The following is a 24,149-nucleotide window of genomic DNA, read 5'->3' on the forward strand; positions in this document are numbered from 1 at the left end:
TGGGAAATATTGGTTCCAGATCTAGGAAGACCATTTACGTGCAACATCTTCCAATAAATTGGAAATGAGCAAATTAGTTTAAGTTGCTATTATTCGAAAATTAGAGAACGAAACCTGATGGTTTTCTTTTATTATTTGTCACAATATCTTGTGGAATTCTTTCGAGTATCTCGCCCATATAAAATGTATCGTTTATTATAGTGTTGTAGGGTATTCAACGGTCGGCCCCACTCGACTGTAGCCTTTGCTTACTTGTTTAAAATATAGCATTGTTGTTGTGATAGTCGTTGACGTTATATTCCCAAATCTAGTTTTCCATCAAACTTTTAAACCACTTCTCTCTCTCTCTCTCTAATTTATCTGCTCACAATGTTAATTACATCCACTTAAACATGATCACCGAACAGCTCTCCACTCCATTGGTATGACATTGTCGTGTTAATTCTCTTGTTCAAACAATACTTGTTGTTGGTATGAGAGCAGTTGTTAAGTTTTTCCATTATTTAACTATTCGTGTTTATTTAAAAAGTCCCGCTGTCAAATGTCGTTAGCAGAGAACAAAAAAAAAAACACCAGATCCCAATTGTTTAGACCGTCAATGAGAAGCAAAAATGAAAAGAAAAGCAAGAACTTCAAAGCAACGGCGACTTATCGAAAAATGTACATCATCGACCCTTAAACACGAAATGTTATTTGACCATTAAATTTACATAGCTGGCTGAGGGGTGGCTGATGGGCTGACATTTGCTTGGCACAGCAAATCTCCAAAAATGAACATGCCGACATTTCAATAAGTGGCACTGAAACAAATTTCATAGACATTCAATTTGCAAACAAAAATTGTATTGATTTTTTTATACCCTCCACCATAGTATGGAGGGTATATTAAGTTTTATTATTCCGTTTGTAAAAATTTTAGATAAAAAAATTTCCTGATCACACAATTGAAGCCAATCGACACGCCTGAGTTGAGAGTTAAGGACAAGGAAGAATTCTAGGATGGCTATTGGATTATATTTAGCTGTAAAATGGACCACAACAACTAACAGCACGACGGAGTGCGTAAATATTGGGCAAATGTTCGTGGTCAAAATGCTGAGGGTAATATGACATAATTTCAAAAGCTTAATCTTGCATAATGGATTTGGACATAAGGGGGCTTCTAACATATTGTAGTGTTGTTGGGTATCACATGGTCGACCCCGCACGACTATAACCTTAGCTTACTTGTTTTACTTGTTTTTATACCCTCCACCATAGTATGGAGGGTATATTAAGTTTGTCATTCCGTTTGTAACACCTCGAAATACACAAGTTATATATATTCTTGATCAGCATAAAATTCTATGTCGATTTAGCGATGTCCGACCGTCTGTGGAAATCACTCTAGCTTTCGAACGAATTGAAGTAGATTTATAAAAATTCGCTTAAATGTATGTTATGTCTGCAGGATTTTTGGTATTGGGCCATGTAGGTCCACGTTTTGGTATAGCCCCCATATAACGGTATCTCCCGATATTCGGTATTTTGATTATTTTAGCGAATTTATTCACGGGAATTGTTTCAAATTTGGTGTTTGAAGTTCGTAATGGATACTACAGCCTACGACAGAAAATTGTCTATGCAGGTTCACGTCTTCGTAAAGCCCCCATATAACGGCACGTCCCGATATTCGGTATTTTGATTATTTTAGCGAATTTATTCACGGGAATTGTTTCAAATTTGGTGTTTGAAGTTCGTAATGGATACTACAGCCTACGACAGAAAATTGTCTGCGCAGGTTCACGTCTTCGTAAAGCCCCCATATAACGGCACGTCCCGATATTCGGTATTTTGATTATTTTAGCGAATTTATTTACGGGAATTGATTCAAATTTGGTATTTAAAGTTCGCAACGGATACTACAGCCTACGACAGAAAATTGTCTGCGCAGGTTCACGTCTTCGTAAAGCCCCCATATAACGGCATGTCCCGATATTCGGTATTTTGATTATTTTAGCGAATTTATTTACGGGAATTGATTCAAATTTGGTATTTAAAGTTCGCAACGGATACTACAGCCTACGACAGAAAATTGTCTGCGCAGGTTCACGTCTTCGTAAAGCCCCCATATAACGGCACGTCCCGATATTCGGTATTTTGATTATTTTAGCGAATTTATTCACAGGAATTGTTTCAAATTTGGTATTTAAAGTTTGCAACGGATACTACGGCCTACGGCAAAAAATTGTCTGCACAGGTTTACGTCTTCTTATAGCCCCCATATAACGGCATGTCCCGATATTCGGTATTTTGATTATTTTAGCGAATTTATTTACGGGAATTGATTCAAATTTGGTATTTAAAGTTCGCAACGGATACTACAGCCTACGACAGAAAATTGTCTGCGCAGGTTCACGTCTTCGTAAAGCCCCCATATAACGGCAAGTCCCGATATTCGGTATTTTGATTATTTTAGCGAATTTATTCACAGGAATTGTTTCAAATTTGGTATTTAAAGTTTGCAACGGATACTACGGCCTACGGCAAAAAATTGTCTGCACAGGTTTACGTCTTCTTATAGCCCCCATATAACGGTACCTCCGTATATTTGGTATTTTGATGATTTTAGCGACATTATTCATCGGAATTGTTTCAAATTTGGTATTTAAAGTTCGCAACGGATACTACAGCCTACGACAGAAAATTGTCTGCGCAGGTCCACGTCTTTGTATAGCCCCCATATAACGGTACCTCCCGATATTCGGTATTTTGATTATTTTAGCGAATTTATTCACGGGAATTGATTCAAATTTGGTATTTAAAGTTCGCAAGGGTACTACAGCCTACGACAGAAAATTGTCTGCGTAGGTTCACGTCTTCGTAAAGCCCCCATATAACGGCACCTCCCGATTTTCGGTATTTTGATTATTTTAGCGAATTTATTCACCGGAATTGTTTCACATTTGGTATTCAAAGTTCGCAACAGATACTACAGCCTACGACAGAAAATTGTCTGCGTAGGTTCACGTCTTCTTATAGCCCCCATATAACGGTACCTCCGTATATTTGGTATTTTGATGATTTTAGCAACGTTATTCATCGGAATTGTTTCAAATTTGGTATTTGAAATTCATGATGAATACTGCAGCTCAAGGCAGAAAATTGTCTGTGCAGGTCCACATTCTGATACAACCGCCATATAATAGTACCTCCCTATAATGATGATTTTAGCTACATTATTCACCTATTTTTTCTAGTTTCTCATTTGAATGGCTTATGACAAATGTAACCTATGCAGGTTCATGTCGTCGTATAGACCCTAATATAATAGCTACATTCGGGTTTTTTAAGATTTTAACAGAAATTTTAACGGATTTTATTAATTTTTTTTTGATAATTGCCAAATTCGTTCCAAATGGTGGAGGGTATTCAAAGTTCGGCCCTGCCGAACTTACAGCTTTTTTACTTATTTTTTATTTAATTATTTATTTATTTATTTTTTTTTTTTTTGTAATTTAAATTTATTGAATTTTATTAAAAATCTAAAAAAAAAAGATTTTGTCCAAAGATGTTTTGATGATAGAGAATCAATTTAGTCTTAAAATTTGTAAACAGCCTGCAACTACTACCTACTTGTATATATGTAAAGCATAGAAACGGCTGAAACCCCTTCAAAGGCAGAATCCATAATATTTGTCTTTTAAAAAAAGAAAAATCCACACAAATAGACTCTAGGTGAATAGTGTATAGAATTTTATACAAATAAAATATATTTCGAACCTTATCCTTTATTCACCGGACAACAGCCTTGTACATTTACCGAGTTTCTCTCAGAATTCAACTTCCCCCTCTCAAAGTTTTGTTTGTTTTAATGAATAGTAAATTGCATTTTGGTTTCACACAAATTTCACTTGTTTTGCAGGAACTTCAACATGTTTAGTGCACATGGATTGGATTCACATATGAAATGGATGGCTGGCTGACAGCTTACATGTGAGCGGTTTGGGGGGAAGTAATTTAAATATTTCATTAGCAAGTCGTCAAATGAAATCGTAATAAATTATTGGGAATGTAAATTTACACTGAATAAAATCCAATATTTAGCAAATAGGATAACAGCTAAGAGATCCAACAAATGAAAATGTTTGTACATGAGTAACCAAAGTAACCCAACCAAGGAAGCAATAATCTAATCAAGAGGTCCAGGCAAAGAAAGTAGTATGTGTGAGTTATGAGATTGCAGCAGACGGGGAGAATGAGGAGAATAGCAGGAAAAATCCAATTCACAGAAAACAATATTGGTAAATGTGGATTTTAAGCCGTAACTAAGCCAGGATTTAAAAAAAATATTTTTCAAGGATTCAGGTACTAATAAACGTGGCTTTTTTTAAAAAAATATTTTTCAAGGATTAAATATTAAATATTTTTCAAGGATTGGATTTTTTAAAGAATATTTGTCAAGGATTAAAGGACTAATAAAAGTGAATTTTTTGAAAATATTTTTCAAGGATAAAATAATTAATGAACGTGGATTTTTTAAAGAATATTTTTTCAAGGATTAAAGGACTAAAAAATTTTAGATTTTTTAAAGAATATTTTTCAAGGAATAGGGGACTCATAAACATGGATTTTTTTAAACAATATTTTGCAAGAATAAAAGAACTAATAAACATGGATTTTCTATGAATATTTTTCAAGGACAAAAGGACTAATAAATATGGATTTTTTATGAATATTTCTCAAGAAATAAAGGACTAATAAGCGTGGATCTTTTGAGAATATTTTTCAAGAATAAAAGTAGTAATTAACGTGGATTTTTTAAAGAATATTTATCAAGGAGTAAAGGACCAACAAATTATGAAAAGTGGATTTTTTAAGAATATTTTTCAAGGATTAAAGGACGAAAAAAACATTGATTTTTTAAAGAATATTTTTCAAGGATTAAAGGACTAAAAAAAATTAAATTTTTAAAGAATATTTTTCAAGGATTAAAGGACTACTAAAGGTGCAGTTTTTAAAGAATATTTTTCAAGGATTAAAGGACTAATAAACATGGACTCTTTAACGATTATTTTTCAAGAATTAAAGGACTAATAAACTTGAACTTTTTAAAAAATTATTTTTCAAGGATTAAAGGTCTAATAGACGTGGATTTTTTAAAGACTATTAAAAGCTTGATTTTTAAAAGAATATTCCGCAAGGATTAAAGGACAAATAAAGTGGATTTTTTAAAGAATATTCCGCAAGATGTAAAGGACAAATAAAAGTGGATTTTTAAAGAATATTTTTGAAGGATTAAAGGAGTAATAAACGTGGATTTTTTAAGTAATACTTTTCAAGGATTAAAGGACAAATAAATGTGGATTTTTTAAATACTATTAAAAGCTTGATTTTTCCGCAAGGATTAAAGGACAAATAAAAGTGGATTTTTTAAATAATATTTTTCAAGGATTAAAGGAGTAATAAAAGTGAATTTATTAAAGAATATTTTTTAAGGATAAAAGCACCAACAGACCACCAAACTTGGATTTCTTGAGAATAATTTTCAACGACCAACAGACTGTGAAACGTGGATTTTTTAAAGACTACTTTTTTCAAGGAATGAAGGATCAACAAATCGCCAAACTTGGATTTCTTGAGAATAATTTTCAAGGACCAACAGATTGTGAAACGTGGATTTTTTAAAGACTACTTTTTTCAAGGATTGAAGGACCGACAGATCACCAAACTTGGATTTCTTGAGAGAATACTATCAAGGGTCCAACAGTCTTTGAAACTTTAAATTTTTTAAGAATATTTTTTCAAGGAACAGCAGACCACCAAACTTGGATTTTAAATAAATAATTTTCAAGTATCAACAGACTGTGAAACGTGAATTTTTCAAGGACAACAGACCACCAATTGTGGATTTTTTACAAAATAATTTTCAAGGACAACAAAACGCGGATTTTTTAAAGATTTTTTTTTTTTCAAGGACCACCAAAAATGGATTTTTAAAGTTTTTTTTTAAGGGTCACCAAACGTGGATTTTTTAAAGTTTTTTTTTTTCAAGGGCCACCAAACGTAGATTTTTTATGAATTTTATTCAAGGACCAACAGACCACGAAACTTGGATTTTTTAAAGATTTTTTATTCGAGGACCACCAAACGTGTATTTTTAAAATTTTTTTTTCGAGGACCACCAAACTTGGATTTTTAAAAAAAAATTTTCAAGAACCGACAGACCACCAAACTTGGACTTTTAGAGAATAATTTTCGAGGACTAACAGACTGTGAAACCCGGATATTTAAAAGAATATTTTTTAAAGAACAACAGACTATGAAACATTGATTTCTTAAAGAATATGTTTCAAGGACCAACAGACCACCAAACGTGGATTTTTAAACACTACTTTCAAGGACCAACAGCATTGGGAACGCGTGATTCTTAAAAAATATTTTGCAAGGACTAACTAACATGGATTTTTTAAAGAATATTTTTCGAGGTCTAAAAGGCCACATAAGTTGGATTTTTCAAAGAATATTTTCAGGACCAACATGATTTGAAACGTGTATTTCTTAAAAAATATTTTGCAAGGACTAACGTGGATTTTTCAAAGAATATTTTTCGAGGACCAATAAAGTGCCAAACATAGATTTTTAGAGAATAATTTTCAAGGATCAACAGACTGTGAAACGTGGATTTAAAAAAAAAAATATATTCTGCCAGGATCAAAAGACCACCAAACGTGGATTTAAAAAAAAAATGCAAGGACCAAAAGACCACCAAACGTGGATTTAAAAAAACAAAAATTTGCAATGTCCAAAAGACCACCAAACGAGGATTTTTTTAAAAAACATTTCGCAAGGACCTAAAGACCACCAAACGTGGATTTTTTTAAAAATGTTTTACAAGGATCAAAAGAACATCTAACATGGATTTTTTAAAGAATATTTTTCTAGGACCAACAAAACACCAAACCTAGATTTTAATGAATATTTTTTAATGACTCAACAAAACGCACCAAACATGAATATTTTAGTGAATATCACAATATGAGCAACAATTGTAGATTTTTTTATATTTTCAAGGACCACCAGACCACAAAACGTGGATTTTTGCAAAGAAAGATTTTCAAGGACCAACGCCACCAAACTTGAACTTATTTTTTAAACGTACAATAAACCAACAATAGGGGTCTCATTTATACACCCTATTTTAATTTCCTAAAATTTGTTCTTCTTCACCTGTTAGATTTTTATTTCAAAATTCACATTTTGTCCTTTTCCTAAATGTCATTGCGCTTCCAAACCCTACCATAAATCCTCACTTTTTTTTTGTTGGGTAAGAAAAAATCTCGTTTCGCATAATTCATTGCTAAAACTAAACGCTACTACGATGTGTTATCCGACGATTATTTGAACAAATTCTCCACTTACTACTGCTGCTATTGCTCCTCTTTGTTCGGCTTTCGTTTATTTGTTTATTCAATTGGCGATTTGGGAATCGTGCAGAATAAATTTAAGCGGATTAAATCCGAGCACAACGTGTTCAACGTGTACTGAAAAGATAGATGGCCACAGTGAAGGTTAGATGAGAGATAAATGAAAGATGAATGAATGCTTAATGGCAACCACAATGGGAGCAAAGAAAAAAGCTCAGATATTATGGCTTATTGAAATATAAATGGAAAATTTATTTTAGAAAATCTGCAGTTTTCAAGGACACAATCACAGTAATCAATGGTCCCTGTGGAGAATTTCATAAAAGCTTGAGCATTCTTTAAGTTGACGAAAGTCATATCAACAAATTATTTATTGTAAACTTTGCAAAGAATTGCTCTTACTCGGAGAATCACACAATATATATCATTTAAAATGTTCACTTTTATAAAATCAAAATTTTGAGCCTTGGGTTTTTTATTATACCCTCAAGCATGCCTATCATGGAAGGTATATTAAGTTCTTCAGTGTATATATTCTTGATCAGCATAAAAGTCTATGTCGATTTAGCGGTGTGTGTCCGTCTGTTGTAACCATGCTAAAGTGACATCGAATTAAGATGGTAAGCTAAAATTTTGAACAGATCTGTCTTTTGTCTGCAGTCGGGCCAAGTTCGAAGATGGGCTATATCGGTCCACGATATCGTATAGCCCCCATATAACGGCACACCCACGATATTCGGTATTTTGATGACTTTAGCCATATTTAATAACGGAATTGTCTGAAATTCTTCATAAGGAGCTCTTTGTGAGCATTTTTACCACCTGAAAGAAATTCCACACAAGGAGTTCCTTTTGGTTATTTTACCTCCTGAAAGAGAATTGTTTATATAATAGTTCACAATATCGTATAGCCCAATATAAAGGTTCCCCCGATATTCGGTATTTTGATGATTTAAAGCACATTTTCCAATGGAATTGTGCAGTGCTTTGTGAGAACTTTACCACCAGACATATATTTGTCTATATAGGTCCAAAATATCGTATATCCCACTAATACATCGGGACCTTCCGATATTCGGTATTTTTAAGATTTTAACAGAATTTTTTAATAAATTTTATTTTTCTGAAAATTTCCTAATTCGTTCCAAATGGTAGTGGGTATTCAAAATACGGCCCGGCCGAACTTACTGCTCTTTATACCCTCCACCATATTATGGAGGGTATATTAATTTTGTCATTCCGTTTGTAGTTCCTCGAAATACTCATGTCAGATCCAACAAAGTATATATATATTCTTTATCCGCGTAAAATTCTAAGTCGACTTATCGATGTCCGTCCGTCTAACGGTACCTCCCTATATTCAGTATTTTGATGATTTTAGCGACATTATTCACCGGAATTGTTTCAAATTTAGTGTTTGAAGTTCGAAATGGATACTACAGCCTGAGACAGAAAATTATGTATGCAGGTCTACGACTTCGTATTGACCCTTATATATCAGTACCTCCTTATATTCGGTATGCGGACAATACTCTCCGAAGTTATTTGAGATGTCGTATTTGAAGTTCGTCGTGGAAGCTACAGCCTTTGACAGAAAATTGTCTATGCAGGTCCAGGTCTTCGTATAGCTTTTATATAATAATACCTCCCGATATTCGGTATTTTGATGATTTTAGCGACATTATTCACCAGAATTGTTTCAAATTTAATATTTGAAGTTCAAAATGGATACTGCAGCCTAAGACAGAAAATTGTCTATGCAGGTCCACGTCTTCGTATAGCCCCCATATAACGGTACCTCCCAATATTCGGTATTTGTGATGATCTTAGCGTCATTATTCACCGGAGTAGTTTCAAGTAGTAGAATTCGTAATAGGAACAACACTCTGTGACAGAAAATTGTGTGTGCAGGTCCAGGCCTTCGTCCAGGTTCTTCGCCCTATATATCAGTACCTCTCTATATTCGGTACTTTGACGGCTTTAGGTACAATACTCACCGATATTGTTTGAGATGTCGTGTTCGTAATGGATGCCACAGCCTGTGACAGAAAATTTTCTATGCATGCCCAGGTCTTCATATAGCTCTGATGTAACGGTACGGTATTTTGATGATTTTAGCTACAGTATTCTCCGCTTATTTCTAGTTTCGAATTTGAATATGGTAAAGGCTTATGACAAATTATACGTCATTTTTAAGATTTTAATCGAATTTTTAACAGATTTTATTTTTGGAAAATTTTTAAATTCGTTGCAAATGGTGGAGGGTATTCAAAGTTCGGCCTGGCCGAACCTACTGCTTTTTAACTTGTTATATATTACAACCTTAATTGATAATTCTATTTTTATAATTTTCTGTTAAATTTGTCAAGTTTGTTTTTTATTCGACCTTGTCCAATGTAATTTCAATGAATAAATTTTTCTTTGAGCTTTAGGTCTGGGTTTTTTCTTTCTTAAAATCCGATATTTCGCAATGGGTTACATTGCACCTTCAGGTAGATCTATAAAAATACATTTTGATTTTTATATTTCATGTTATCACAGCATTAAATTATTTAACAAAACAATAAAAGACAAACAGAAAAGCTTAAATTTTTGAAGATACTTCGAATTCAACTTTTGTATTATCTAAATTGCAAATGTCAAAATTTAATTTCAAAATAATAATCTTTAATGAATTCTCTTATGTTGTCTAGCAACATCTTGGCCTAATGAATTAGCAACTTGTTAATAATGGGCAATGAAACAATTAAAGTAATTTTCGTCCTTGATGCTACTGTCATCAGCAAAACCTGTGTGTGTGTGTGTGTTAAATTGCCGGAAGCATTTAATTGTTGATGTACACCCACAACGCATTATCCGGTAATTAAAAACGTATGACAAACATCTTGTGTGTGTACGATGAGAACTACATACAACCACCCTAGGAATTATATGCGGGACGTATAATTAATGTCATTTTTGTAAATTACTCATACGCTTAGTGTCTGTCAACAACTGCAATTCTAGAAGGAGGCTTCTTTTGTTTATTTTAATTGAAAACGAAATCAATCATGCTAAATATTAATAGGCTAAAAATGAAATAATATTTTAGAGATCAAGGCGAGGTGTGGAGAAGAAATTTAATTATTTTCTTTGCAATGTCTTTTATATGCATAAAATGGGACATCATGAACTTCATCTCTAATATCAAAAAACCCTTATATAAGGTGAGCTACCTTAAATTTTATATGAGGATTTTTCACTGATCATCAATTCATGTGAATTTAGATTTTTTTTTTTTTTGTTTGCAGATAAATAAATTATTAGAAATGTGTGCAATTTTCGATTTGGCTCTAAATGGCATATTGACATTGAGTCTTTTGATCATTATTATTTTTTAATAACAATATTCCAAGCAGTTTGGTGTGTTTGTTAAGAGTATAACAGTTAGAAATTGTGTATAACAGTTATAAAAATTTGTATAACAGTTAAAAAATTTTGTATAACAGTTATTAAATTTTGTACAGCAGTTGTGTAACATCAAGTGAGGTAACACTAACAGCAAAATTACAAAGCCTTTATGGATTTTTTTAAGGATTTTTATTGTGTATAACAGTTTTAAGATAGGGCACAACAGTTGTATAACACTTTTTTATGATAAAATTTATGAATTTATACAACATTAATAGAGTCCTACTGGTTTCAAAAGCCTTTTTAGAGATTTTTACATAGTTAGAAAGATTTGTATATCAGTTGTATAGAACATTGTGCTAGGTGTTTAATTTTACATTTGGTCTTTTTTATATTTTTAAGAACAATATTTCAGAAAGTTTGGCCTTTCTAGGGATTTTCTGGAGAATTGTTGAAGAGTACAACAGTTCCCAAAAATGTGTATAACAGTTGTATAAGGCAAAGCAAACTATCACTAGCGCCAAAGCTAAAAAGCCACTATGTATTTTTTAAGGATTTTTATTGGGTATAACAGTTGTAAGTTATAGTAAAACATTTGTATAACACTTTTTCTGATCAAATTTGTAAATTTATAGAATATTAACAGATTTTTAGAGAGTTCTACTCCTCCTTCTTTAAAACAATCTAGAGATTTTTACAGAGTATAACAGTTATTAAAATTCATATATCAATTGTAAAAATAAATAATAAAAATTAAATATATAATATTTTTTAAAGATTTTTTCTATGATTTTTCACTAGAATGAAAACTAGAATATATATTTATTGGTGAAAGTCAGATAAACCGTTATAAAATGTATCTACATATATGTCGGGAACGTAAGCTTTTAATTACCACAATTTATGAGGAATTTTCGAAGTATAACAGAAGCAAAAGGACTTTGTAATAGCTGCAAAATACATTTTAAGAGCAGTATTTAAAACTATCTTCGAATAGCATGCCAGAGGTTTTTTACTAGTATAACAGTTCCGAATTCGTCTAGCAGTTGTATAAATTTTATAAAATTTTATAGGAACACTTAAAGGGTATAACAGTTTTAAAATATTGTATAACAATTTTTCTATTAAACATTTGATTTTGAAGAGGCCTAATGGGTTTCCGAAAATCGGTAGTTTTTAAAGAATATTTTTCAAGGACTTTGAGACGAAAGTTTACAGATGTTTTAGGAGCCAATAGTTGATATTTTCTGAGACGATAGAATTAGTCATTTCGCGTCGTTTTTTTTTTTTTTTCAAATAATTTGCAAAGGCTGTTGTTCGATTTTTATACCCTACAACACTATGTGTTGGGGGTATTATAAGTTTGATTGGGCCAGAATTTATGTAACACCTCAAAATATTGGTTTCCAACATAGGAAAGTATATATGGATCTTCCTAGCTCGACGAGCTGAGTCGATCTAGCTATGTATGTCCGTCCGTCCGTCTGTCCATGTTAATTTGTAATCACTCTACAGGTCGCAATTATGGCCCGATATTCACGAAATTTAGAATGTAGGTGGGGTTAAGGTCAGAATAGAACCCTATTTCTTTTGGAGATGATCGCATAATATTTAGGGGTTGAAATGGACCAAAAACTGAAAAAATTCCTGATTTTGCAGTTGCTATACAGGTCGCAATTATAGACCAATCGACGCGGAATTTCGCATGTAGCTAGAGTTTAGGGCGGGGAAGAAGCCTACCAATTTGGGTGGTCATCGGATAATATTTAGCGGGTAAAATAGACCATATCTTTTGTGTAGTTAGGATATCAGGATATCATATACAGATCGCATTTATGGCCCGATCCTTACGAAATTTTGCATGGGAATAAAATGAGGGTCTGAATAGAAGCCTACTCTTTTTGGAGATAATCGCCATATATTTAGGGGTTGAAATGGACAAAAAAATTGCAAAATTGTCAGCAAGTCGTAATTATCGCCCGATCCTCACGCGCATTTGATTGGAGGTTACCGGACATTACAAAAGCGAAATAGTTTTGGATGGCCATCCAAAAATATTCAATGTGTGAAATAGTTTGCCAACTTTTGTAGACAAAATACGAAAATATCCATTCCAGTGTCTTTTTGGAGAATTCACAAATACAGGAAAGACGCACTTCTGACTATTTCGTTAAGGCTGATTTCGTTGTAGACTATATTCTACTTCTATTTCTAATGTCTGTATCTCATATAGATGCGTTTTAGTCAAAAACCAATAATAAATGTTAATCTTTTGCCACTTCCGAGAGATTATGGGTCTTTGGGAAACATTGGTTCCAGATCTAGGAAGACCATTTACGTGCAACATCTACCTATAAATTGGAAATGAGCAAATTCGTTTAAGTTGCTATTATTCGAAAATTAGAGAACGAAACCTGATGCTTTTCTTTTATTATTTGTCACAATATCTTGTGGAATTCTTTCGAGTATCTCGCCTATATAAACTGTATCGTTTATTATAGTGTTGTAGGGTATTCAACGGTCGACCCCGCTCGACTGTAGCCTTTGCTTACTTGTTTGAAAATATATTTTTCAAGGACTATACCAAAATATGAGGATTTCAAGGAGGATTTTTTTCAAATACAAGGTGACTGATATTCAAGTACATTTCAAAGAATATTTTTCCAAATTTGCGCAGCAAAAATCTGTGTATTGGCCATATGGCTAGAAAGGGTATATCTCATTTGATATGGTCAAAACGTGCTTAGTCGAAACAACGATTTTAGACTCTAGGTCCCTTTGGATCACATCCGTTTCAGGACATTTGGAGTCGATCTAGGAATGTCCGTCCGTCCGTCTGTCTGTCTGACTGGTGCGCACTATAACTCTCGAAGGAAGTATCCGATTTGGTCCAATCTTGGTACATCGTAATATCATTGTCAAACTCAGATCGGAAATGAACAATATCGGTCCATTCCTTCTGGTACCTCCACCACAAAATTTCGAAATTTTAAAAAAATGTATTTTTTGCACAAAAAGAAAATCGATAATCCGAATATGCTCCAACTTTGAAATTCCTTATATTTCTGTACATCCCCCACAAAGGGTCAAAATTTTGAATAATTACAACTCTTATAAAATGTGATTTTAGAGTCCGATTGTCTTCAAATTTCATACATCCCAATATTTTTATAAACCCAAGATCTGGTTTTAAGATGGAATATATCAGTTCACTCCTTCTGGTACCTCCTCCACAAAAGGTCGAAATTTAAAAATATTATATATATTTTTTGCACAGAAATAGAATCGATAAACCGATTTTGCTCCAACTTTGCAATATCGGTCCACTCCATCGAGTACCTCCCCCACAAAGGGTCAACATTTTGAATAGTTAAAATTCTTTGAATTTTTTTAAAAATATTTTTTTATTCTCGCTTCAATAATCCTGAATTTTTCAAAAAAAATTTTTTTCAATAATTTTTAAAGTATAACAGATTCGAAAAGACGTATAACAGTTATATTTCACTTTCTCTCTCTCTCTCTCTCTCTCTCTCTCTCTCTCTCTATCGCTTCTTGGGTGATTTTTGAGCAGTATAACAGTTTCAAAATTTGGTATAAAAGTTTGCATTTTAACAGACCTGTGTTGTCAGTCGTTTGAAATGGCTAACAAATCCAAGGCTATGCTATCTTATTTTTCATATACAACCATTAGATGGCTTTCTTGGCTTTAAAATCCAAAACCATGTTCGTTTCTATAACAGTAGTTAATTTCAAGTTTTTTCTTAAAAAAAAATATATTTAGGATATTTCATTACCAACCAAACATACAGACCGACCGAGCGACAAACAGACCAACGGAGACACAACATTAAACAATTAAAAGAAATCTCCATTAAAATGAAACTTTATTTACTTTGTCTTGATTTCATTTTAATGGCTGCTGACGAAGGCAATGTTGATGACCAAGGCAAATGAAAACAAGCGGAAAAAAGGGGGAGAGGTCATGAACAAATGAAAACAAATACTGGAATCTTTTGCTGTAAAGTATAAATACATATTGCTGCCACTTCAAAGTTTCCGTTTCCAGGAAGAAAGTCCCCTCGCTCCGCAACGAATTTAAAAGGAAAGACATGATATTTTAATTGTTTTCGAAACGGGAAAAAGAGCGATATGCCATTATTTACACAATGTCAAGGAAATACCAAGAAATACTCTAGTCAACAATAAAGCCCCTTTGATTTTCGTTATTAAATAATTTCGGATTAAGGAAATCAAACAGGGAAAGCAAACAAACAACGCGATTAATTACATTTGTAATCGGATATGAAATTCATGGGAAATGTGTATTTGCAGGTATTGTATTAAGGAGATTAGGTTTCTTTTGTTCAGAAAAAAAAAAAAAAACATTAAGGAAAGCTCAAAAGTCGGGCGGGACCGACTATATGATACCCCACACCACTATGTATATTTAGTAGAGCTCTCGTATACAAAAAGGTTTATATTGGGCATTTCTGAGCTCTATGAGATATCTGGTACTAAAAATGATTATGGTATAGTGCATATTATGGTATAGTGCATATTCCGGAGATTAAAACACCAAATCGGAAGAAAATATGTATGGAGCTAGAACTATATCTGGAGCGATTTTCACCAAGTTTTAAATATTAACTTCTAGAATGAAATTGGGCCGATTTCCACCAATTTCAATAGGGTTCGTCCTTGAACCAGACAAATGTTATTTAGAAAATTTCATCTCATTCGAACAATAAATGCGACCTGCATTTTGTTTACAAAAATACATGAACCAATGAACAGACAGACGGACGGACGGACATGCATAAATCGACTCAAAATGTGATCCTAAGCTGATCACCAAAAGAAACTATGGGTCTATCTCGTTTCCTTTTGACTGTTGCAAACAAATGCACAAAGACATAATACCCTTACCACTATGTGGTATAGGGTATACGAATCCTTAAAGAAAGTTTACACATCAAGTTGAAGATTATGGAAATTATCTTAAAACAAGTAAAAAAGTATCGGTCGGTTTTGCCAAACAGATTTATAACCTCAGCAAATGCTCGATTATTTAAAAATATTTTGACTTCTCCTATGATTATTCAAATGTTAAACCCCTTATGGCCAATATTGGCCATTTCGTATCAGACCTAAATAAATGTGATATAAATATTGCAACGTGCTAGGTTTGGACTGTATTGTGTTAATGGAAATTTTTGGATGTTCCAAGTCTTGAATAGAATCGGATGTCAATTTCGTTTTATATAAACTTCATGGATATTCAAAATTTTGAGCATTTGTGGGGGAGGCACCAGAAGGAGTGGACCGATACATCTCAACTTCACAACGGATCTTTTGTTAGCGGAAATAATGGGATGTGTGAAATATAAAGAGAACCTAATGCTTATTTCGGATTTTACAAACTTTTGGTTGTTCAAAACTTTGCTCCTTTGTGGGGGAGGTAGCAAGAGGAATGGTCCGATCTCCACCGTTTTTTTTAGCAGATCCTGTGTTGATAGAAAATTTCAGATGTGCGATGTCTAAATGCAATCCGATGTTAATTTCGCGTTTTATGAGCTTAATGGATATTCAAAATTTCCATCTTTTGAGGGGGAGGTACCAGAAGCAGCGGACCGATATTAGTATTTGCAAAGTTGGAGCAAAATCGGATTATCGTTTCTCTATCTGTGCAAAAAAATATATTTTTTTTTGAAAATTTCGACAATTAGTGGGGGAGGTTGCAGAAGGAGTGGACCGATATATTCCATCTTAACACCAGAACTTGGGTTTATATAAATATTGGGATGTGTAAAATTTTAAAACAATCGGACAATTTCATCACATTTTATGAGAGTTGTAATTATTCAAAATTTTTACCATTTGTGGGGGAGGTACTTGATGGAGTGGACCGATATTTTCCATTTTCACACATGACCTCACGCTTAGGATTTGCAAAGTTGGAGCAAAATCGGACTATAGTTTCCCTTTCTTTGCAATAAAAAATATTTTTTGAAAATTTCGAACTTTTGTGGGGGAGGTACCAGAAGGAGTGGACCGATTTTGCCCATCTCCGAACTCGATCTAAGTTTGACAAAAATATTACGATGTACCAAGTTTGGATGAAATTGGATACTCCCTTCGAGACGGACGGACGGGCATCGCTAGATCGATTCCAAATGTTCTGAAACGGATTTGGTCCAAAGAGACCTAGGGTCTAAAACCGTTATTTCGACTAGGCACGTTTTGACCGTATCAAATGATATATACCCTCTGTAGCCATATGGCTGAGGGTATAAAAAACAAGTAGGCAAAGTCTATAGTCATGCGGTGCCGACCATGTGATACCCTACAACACTACAATATGTTGGAAGCCTCCTTATGTCCAAATTCATTTTGATTCTTTTATAATTGTGGCCTGTAGGGTTCTATTCTGAACCAAACCCCACCTCCATGTTCAATTTCGTGAGAATCGGGCCATAATTGCGACCTGTAGCTTGATTACAAATTAGCGTGGACAGACAGCTAGATCGACTCAGCTCGGCGAGCTAGGAAGATTCCTATGTGGGTAACCAATGTTTCGAGGTGTTACATAATTTTTGGCGCAATTAAACTTATAATACCCCCAACACATAGTGTTGTAGTGTATAATGATGATAAGGCGCTTTATATAAACGTATGAAACTTTTAGATTTATTTCGAATGTAGATTTTCATATGTTAATTTTCTCTAATACTACCATAATTGCGGGATGAAATTAAAGAGAATTTCTCTAGAATTGTAGTGTTTGTAAATAATTCAATTCCAAATACCATGTTCACCACCAAATACGTATACTTATACTTTTGGAGCAATTGCCGATGTAATCGTATACTGACGGTATAACTTATATTCCTAAATGAGAGTACCTCAATTTAAATTTTTTCTTGAAAAATATCTCAATTTCCATTCGAATAACATATAACCCAGCCTGTCAACATAAATATTCATTACATGACCCTAATTCGATTTAGAATATGTATCCAATGAAACACGTGACAATGGCACCCTGTCGCCTCGTATCCTTGCAAACAGAAAGCGAAAATGTAAATGCCGGCAATTGGTGGAGGAGTGCGAAAACCCATGCAGCATTGTTGTATCAATGGATGATCTGAATGTAGATTTTCTGTACTATTCAGGAAAAAGTAACTTGTGGGGAGAGGATTTTACTCTGCAAGTAGGTATAAAAAAAAGGAAAAAACAAGTAAGCAAAGGCTACAGTCGAGCGGGGTCGACCGTTGAATACCCTACAACACTATGATAAACGATACAGTTTATATAGGCGAGATACTCGAAAGAATTCCACAAGATATTGTGACAAATAATAAAAGAAAACAATCAGATTTCGTTCTCTAATTTTCGAATAATAGCAACTTAAACGAATTTGCTCATTTCCAATTTATTGGAAGATGTTGCACGTAAATGGTCTTCCTAGATCTGGAACCAATGTTTCCCAAAGACCTATAATCTCTCAGAAGTGGAAAAAGATTAACATTTATTATTGGTTTTTGACTGAAACGCATCTATATGAGATACAGACATTAGAAGTAGAAGTAGAATATAGTCTACAACGAAATCAGCCTTAACGAAATAGTCAGAAGTGCGTCTTTCCTGTATTTGTGAATTCTCCAAAAAGACACTGGAATGGATATTTTCGTATTTTGTCTACAAAAGTTGGCAAACTATTTCACACATTGAATATTTTTGGATGGCCATCCAAAACTATTTCGCTTTTGCAATGTCCGGTAACCTCCATTCAAATGCGCGTGAGGATCGGGCGATAATTACGACTTGCTGACAATTTTGCAATTTTTTTGTCCATTTCAACCCCTAAATATATGGCGATTATCTCCAAAAAGAGTAGGTTTCTATTCAGACCCTCATTTTATCCCCATGCAAAATTTCGTAAGGATCGGGCCATAAATGCGATCTGCATATGATATCCTGATATCCTAACTACTTAGTTTTGTTAGCTGTAGAAATATTACCAAATGTTTAATTCAAAATGAAAATATGCCAAAAAAATATGACAAAATTGAAAAAATATGAGAAAATATTACAAAATCAATATTTTCATCTTTAGAGAGATATTTTTATGCGATTTTTTAGACGATTTTTCTTTCCTGCCAAGAGACCATTCTGAATTAATGAGAACTGTCGAAATCAGTTCAGCCGTTCTCGACATATATGAGATCTTTCAAGTATATCTTCTTTGATAGACATATATATCGCACATATTCTGCTATATATTCGATTTGTTGGATCTTAACATCAATGTAAAAATCAGAAGTAACCTTGTCATGGCTTTGTGATTTCGCCGGGATTTAAAATATTCGCGGTTTAATGAAAAATTTTGAATTTTTTCAACAAAAAATATATGGTCTATTTTACCCGCTAAATATTATCCGATGACCACCCAAATGGGTAGGCTTCTTGCCAGCCCTAAACTCTAGCTACATGCGAAATTCCGCGTCGATTGGTCTATAATTGCGACCTGTATAACTTCTGCAAAATTCGACATTTTTTCAGTATTTGGTCCATTTCAACCCCTAAACATTTCACGATCATCTCCAAAAGAAATAGAGTTCTATTCTGACATTAACCCCACCTACATTTTAAATTTCGTGAAGATCAGGCCATAATTGCGACCTGTAGAGTGATTACAAATTAACATGGACAGACGGACAGACGGACGGACGGACATACATAGCTAGATCGACTCAGCTCGGCGAGCTAGGAAGATCCATATATACTTTCCTATATGGGAAACCAATATTTCGAGGTGTTACATAAATTCTGGCCCAATCAAACTTATAATACCCCCAACACATAGTGTTGTAGGGTATAAAAACTACAAAATCTATATTTAAAACATCATTGGCATCTTTTTGTGCGATTTTTTTAGATTTCATACTTTTATCTGTCCCGCCATTCTTGAGATATAAGCATTCCATCTAATATCCCCTTCCTTTGAATATACATTGTATATATTTATCTATATATATCCGATATATTTACTATAGGCATTTACGTAACGGTCACAATTGACCTGTTCGTCTACCTATGATTTCGCTGCGATTCAAGATATTCGCGGTTTAATGGAATATTTGAATTTTGATTAACATAAATGTTATGGTCTATTTCACCCACTAAATATTACCCGATGGCCATCAAAATTGTAAGGCTTCTGTCCAGCCCTAAACTCTAGCCCCATCTTAACTTCCACTGCGATTGGTCCATAATAGCAACCTGTAGAACAACTACAAAATCAAGAAATTTTTCAGTTTTGGGTCTATTTCAACCCCCAAATATTATGTCACCATCTCCAAAAGTCTTCTATTCTGGCCCAGTCCCACCTCCATTCTAAAGTTCGTAAAGATATAATTGCGAACTGTAGAGTGATTACAAATCCACAGGGGCAGAAGGAGAGACGAACAGACGGACGGACGGACATACATAGTTAGATCGACTCAGATTGGCGAGATATGAAGATCCATATACAGGGTGAGAGAAAAAAAAAACACAACAAAGCCAAAAGCAATAAATTTTACATTTTTTTTAAATTTTATTGAATGAAAGCAAAAAATGTCGGTAAAGGCATCAAATTTTAGAATAAGTTTAGATTTGTACGAATTGTTCATCTTTGGCACGAATTATGGTCCTCAAACGGTCAAAGAAACCATCACACGTTGTCCGAATGTTACTCTGCATTATTTTGGACTATTCCCGGTGAAGTGCTTGCTTGAGGTGATTGACACTTTGGTAATTTTTAGTGCCAACCTTGCTTTCCAAAATACTCCACACACGGTAGTCCCATGGATTGATATCCTGGGATTTTGGTGGCCATTGTGAGCTGGAAATAAAGCGAGGAACCTCATTTTGAAACTATTTTTGTTAGGCGCGTGCTGAGTGCGATGGTGCTGAGTCCTGTTGGAATGTCCAAGGTCTGTGGCCAAAATGTTTGCATGCCCAAGGCCTTAATACACCTTCCAGAATATTTTCACAATAACATTCCGCATTTATTGTGATGCCACGGTCGAATAATATGAACGGAGAGCGACTATCGGCTGTTATGGCGGCCCACAGCATCACCATTGCCGGCGCTTGAGTTCTGGTGGCCAACCGAAGCTGCACATTTTCAGCTAACCTCTTTGGCAAGTAAACACGATAATTTTGTTTGTTTACAAACTGCTGGACAACGAATGTTTTCTCATCGGAGTAAATCAAATTCGGCAGTCCACCACTTTCGGCCAAGTGAAGCAACTCTTTAGCTTTTTTGAGTCTATTTTCTTTCTGTTGCGATGTAAGTTTTTGCACTTTTTGGAATTTCAATGGCAATACCCCGAGCTCTATTTTCGATATTTGCCGAATGGAATATTGCCATATGTTCAGCTCACGAGCAATATTTCGGCCACTGCGGCGCAGTTTTCGTTCAAGTCGCTTTTTTACTTTCCGAACCATTTCTTCTGATGTTACTTGTTTCTTCCGTCCACTTCCTTGACGTCGGGCTACGCTACAAGTCACCAAACACAGTAACGAGCGATGGTACGACACACAAAGGATTTATTCAGTGGAGTGCTCTAACGATAGCCACTTGTGGTTTTCCAGCCAAATATAAAGCAATCAAACTATGTCGCTTGAATTCCATCACGAATAATTTTTTATATCTGGAGAATTCTCACTAAAATGCTTCTGTACGCTTGTGAACAATATAATGATCCATCACTGGAATAATTTTAACAGCTGTCGGTCGAGTTTCTTAGAAATGACAGTGTAAACATTTGGAAAATTTACAATTCAAAACTGTAAGTAAAATTGAAAAAATCGCACTCGATAAAAAAATATGACAAGGATTGAAAAAAATGGAACAAAAAATATTCACTTTTTATACCCTACAACACTATGTGTTGGGGGTATTATAAGTTTGATTGGGCCAGAATTTATGTAACACCTCGAAATATTGGTTTCCAACATAGGAAAGTATATATGGATCTTCTTAGATCGCCGAGCTGAGTCGATCTAGCTATGTATGTCCGTCCGTCCGTCTGTCCGTCTGTCCATGTTAATTTGTAATCATGCTACAAGTCGCAATTATGGCCCGATCCTTAGGGTTAGGGTCAGAATAGAAGCCTATTTCTTTTGGAGATGATCGCCAAATGTTTAGGGGTTGAAATGGACCAAATACTGAAAAAATGTCGGATTTTGCAGTAGCTATTCAGGTCGCAATTATAGACCAATCGACGCGGAATTTCGCATGTAGCTAGAGTTTAGGGCGGGGAAGAAGCCTACCAATTTGGGTGGCCATCGGATAATATTTAGCGGGTAAAAAATATCTTTTGTGTTGAAAACATTCAAAATTTTTCATTAAACCGCGAATATTTTAAATCCCGGCGAAATCACAAAGCCATGACAAGGTTACTTCTGATCTTTACATTGATGTTAACATCCAATAAGATGAGGGCCAGAATAGAAGCCTACTCTTTTCGGAGATGATCGCAATATATTTAGGGGTTGAAATGGACCAAAAAACTGCAAACTCACGCACATTTGAATGGGGGTTACCGGACATTGCAAAAGCCAAGCAGTTTTGGTTGGCCATCCAAATATATTCAATGTGTGAAATAGTTTGCCAACTTTTGGAGAATTCATAAATACAGGAAAGGCGCACTTCTGACTATTTCGTTAACGCTGATTTTGATGAAGAATATAGTCAAATGTCTGTATCTCATATAGATGCGTTTCAGTCAAAAACCAATAATAAATGTTAATCTTTTGCCACTTCTGAGAGATTATAGGTCTTTGGGAAATATTGGTTCCAGATCTAGGAAGACCATTTAAGTGCAACATCTACCAATAAATTGGAAATGAGCAAATTAGTTTAAGCTGCTATTATTCGAAAATTAGAGAACGAAACCTGATGGTTTTCTTTTATTATTTGTCACAATATCTTGTGGAATTCTTTCGAGTATCTCGCCTATATAAACTGTATCGTTTATTATAGTGTTGTAGGGTATTCAACGGTCGGCCCCGCTCGACTGTAGCCTTTGCTTACTTGTTTATTGGTATATTTTTAGATTTTCTGCTTTTCTGGTAAAATACCATTCCGAATTCGGCCCAGCGGTTCTTGATTTATAAGCAGAATAAATAAGATCAATTCTTTTATATATATATTGTACCTATTTTGCTATATATCCGATTTCTTGGCTATTAGCATCACTGTAATGGTCAGAAGTGATCTTTTAATGTATTTGTGATTTGGCTGGGATTACAAATATTTACGGTTTAGTGGAAATTTTCCTATTTTTTTTAACATAAAAGTTAGGGTCTATTTTACCCGCTAATTATTGTCCCAAATTGGTAGATTTCTGCCCACTCCTAAACTGTTGCTCCGTATAAATTTTCGCGTCGATTGGTTTATAATTGTGACCTATAGAGCAACTGCAAAATCTGGATTTTTTTCTTTTTTTTTTTTTGGTCCATATCAACCCCTAAATATCGTGCGATCACCTCAAAAAACAATAGGGTTATATTCTGACCATAACCGCACCTCCATTTTCAATTTCGTGAGAATCGGTTCATAATTTCGACCTGTAGCTTGATTACAAATTAACATGGACAGACGGACGGTCATACATAGCTAGATCGATTCAGCTCGGCGATATGGGAAGATCCATATATACTTTCCTATGTGGGAAACCAATATTTCGAGGTTTTACATAATTTTTGGCCCAATCAAACTTTAATATTTGCAAAAAAATAGAATAGCATCAATTTCATTTAGATTGAAATATTATGCAATAAGTGCTTCTGAACGTTTACTTGTTGACATTTGACACATCCACATAATTCAGTAGAATTTTCATTTTTCCCAAAATTTCAGTCATTTAAAATTCCGAATATATTCAGTGATTCCATATCAAAAAACAAAAAAAAAAAAAAAAACATTTCAACACAAAGAAGTTTTATTGGAATTTTGTTGTTGTAATTCTAAGAATTAATTTAATCCCGTCAGGCACACAATCCTTTAATAAATAAACAGAAATAAAATTTCATTAAATATTACAAGCGTTTGTTGTACACAAAAAATGCTGTAAGCTTTATGGCCGGCTTTTACGGCCAACCACAATTAGCCCAGCCAAACCACATGCCTAATACGTCCCTTAAAACAATGGGTGGAGTATTGAAAAAGGGTTGCTCATTCGTATTGTCGTTGGCAATGAGTTTTTGGCATGGGTAAGGCAAATAAATAAATAAATATTAATTGAAACGAATTAAGCACTTTAATTAATAAATGTCATATTGTAAGAATATAGGCCGGTA

This window comes from Musca domestica, unplaced genomic scaffold (genome assembly GCF_030504385.1).
Source record: "Musca domestica strain aabys unplaced genomic scaffold, Musca_domestica.polishedcontigs.V.1.1 35, whole genome shotgun sequence".
Classification (NCBI taxonomy): domain Eukaryota; kingdom Metazoa; phylum Arthropoda; class Insecta; order Diptera; family Muscidae; genus Musca; species Musca domestica.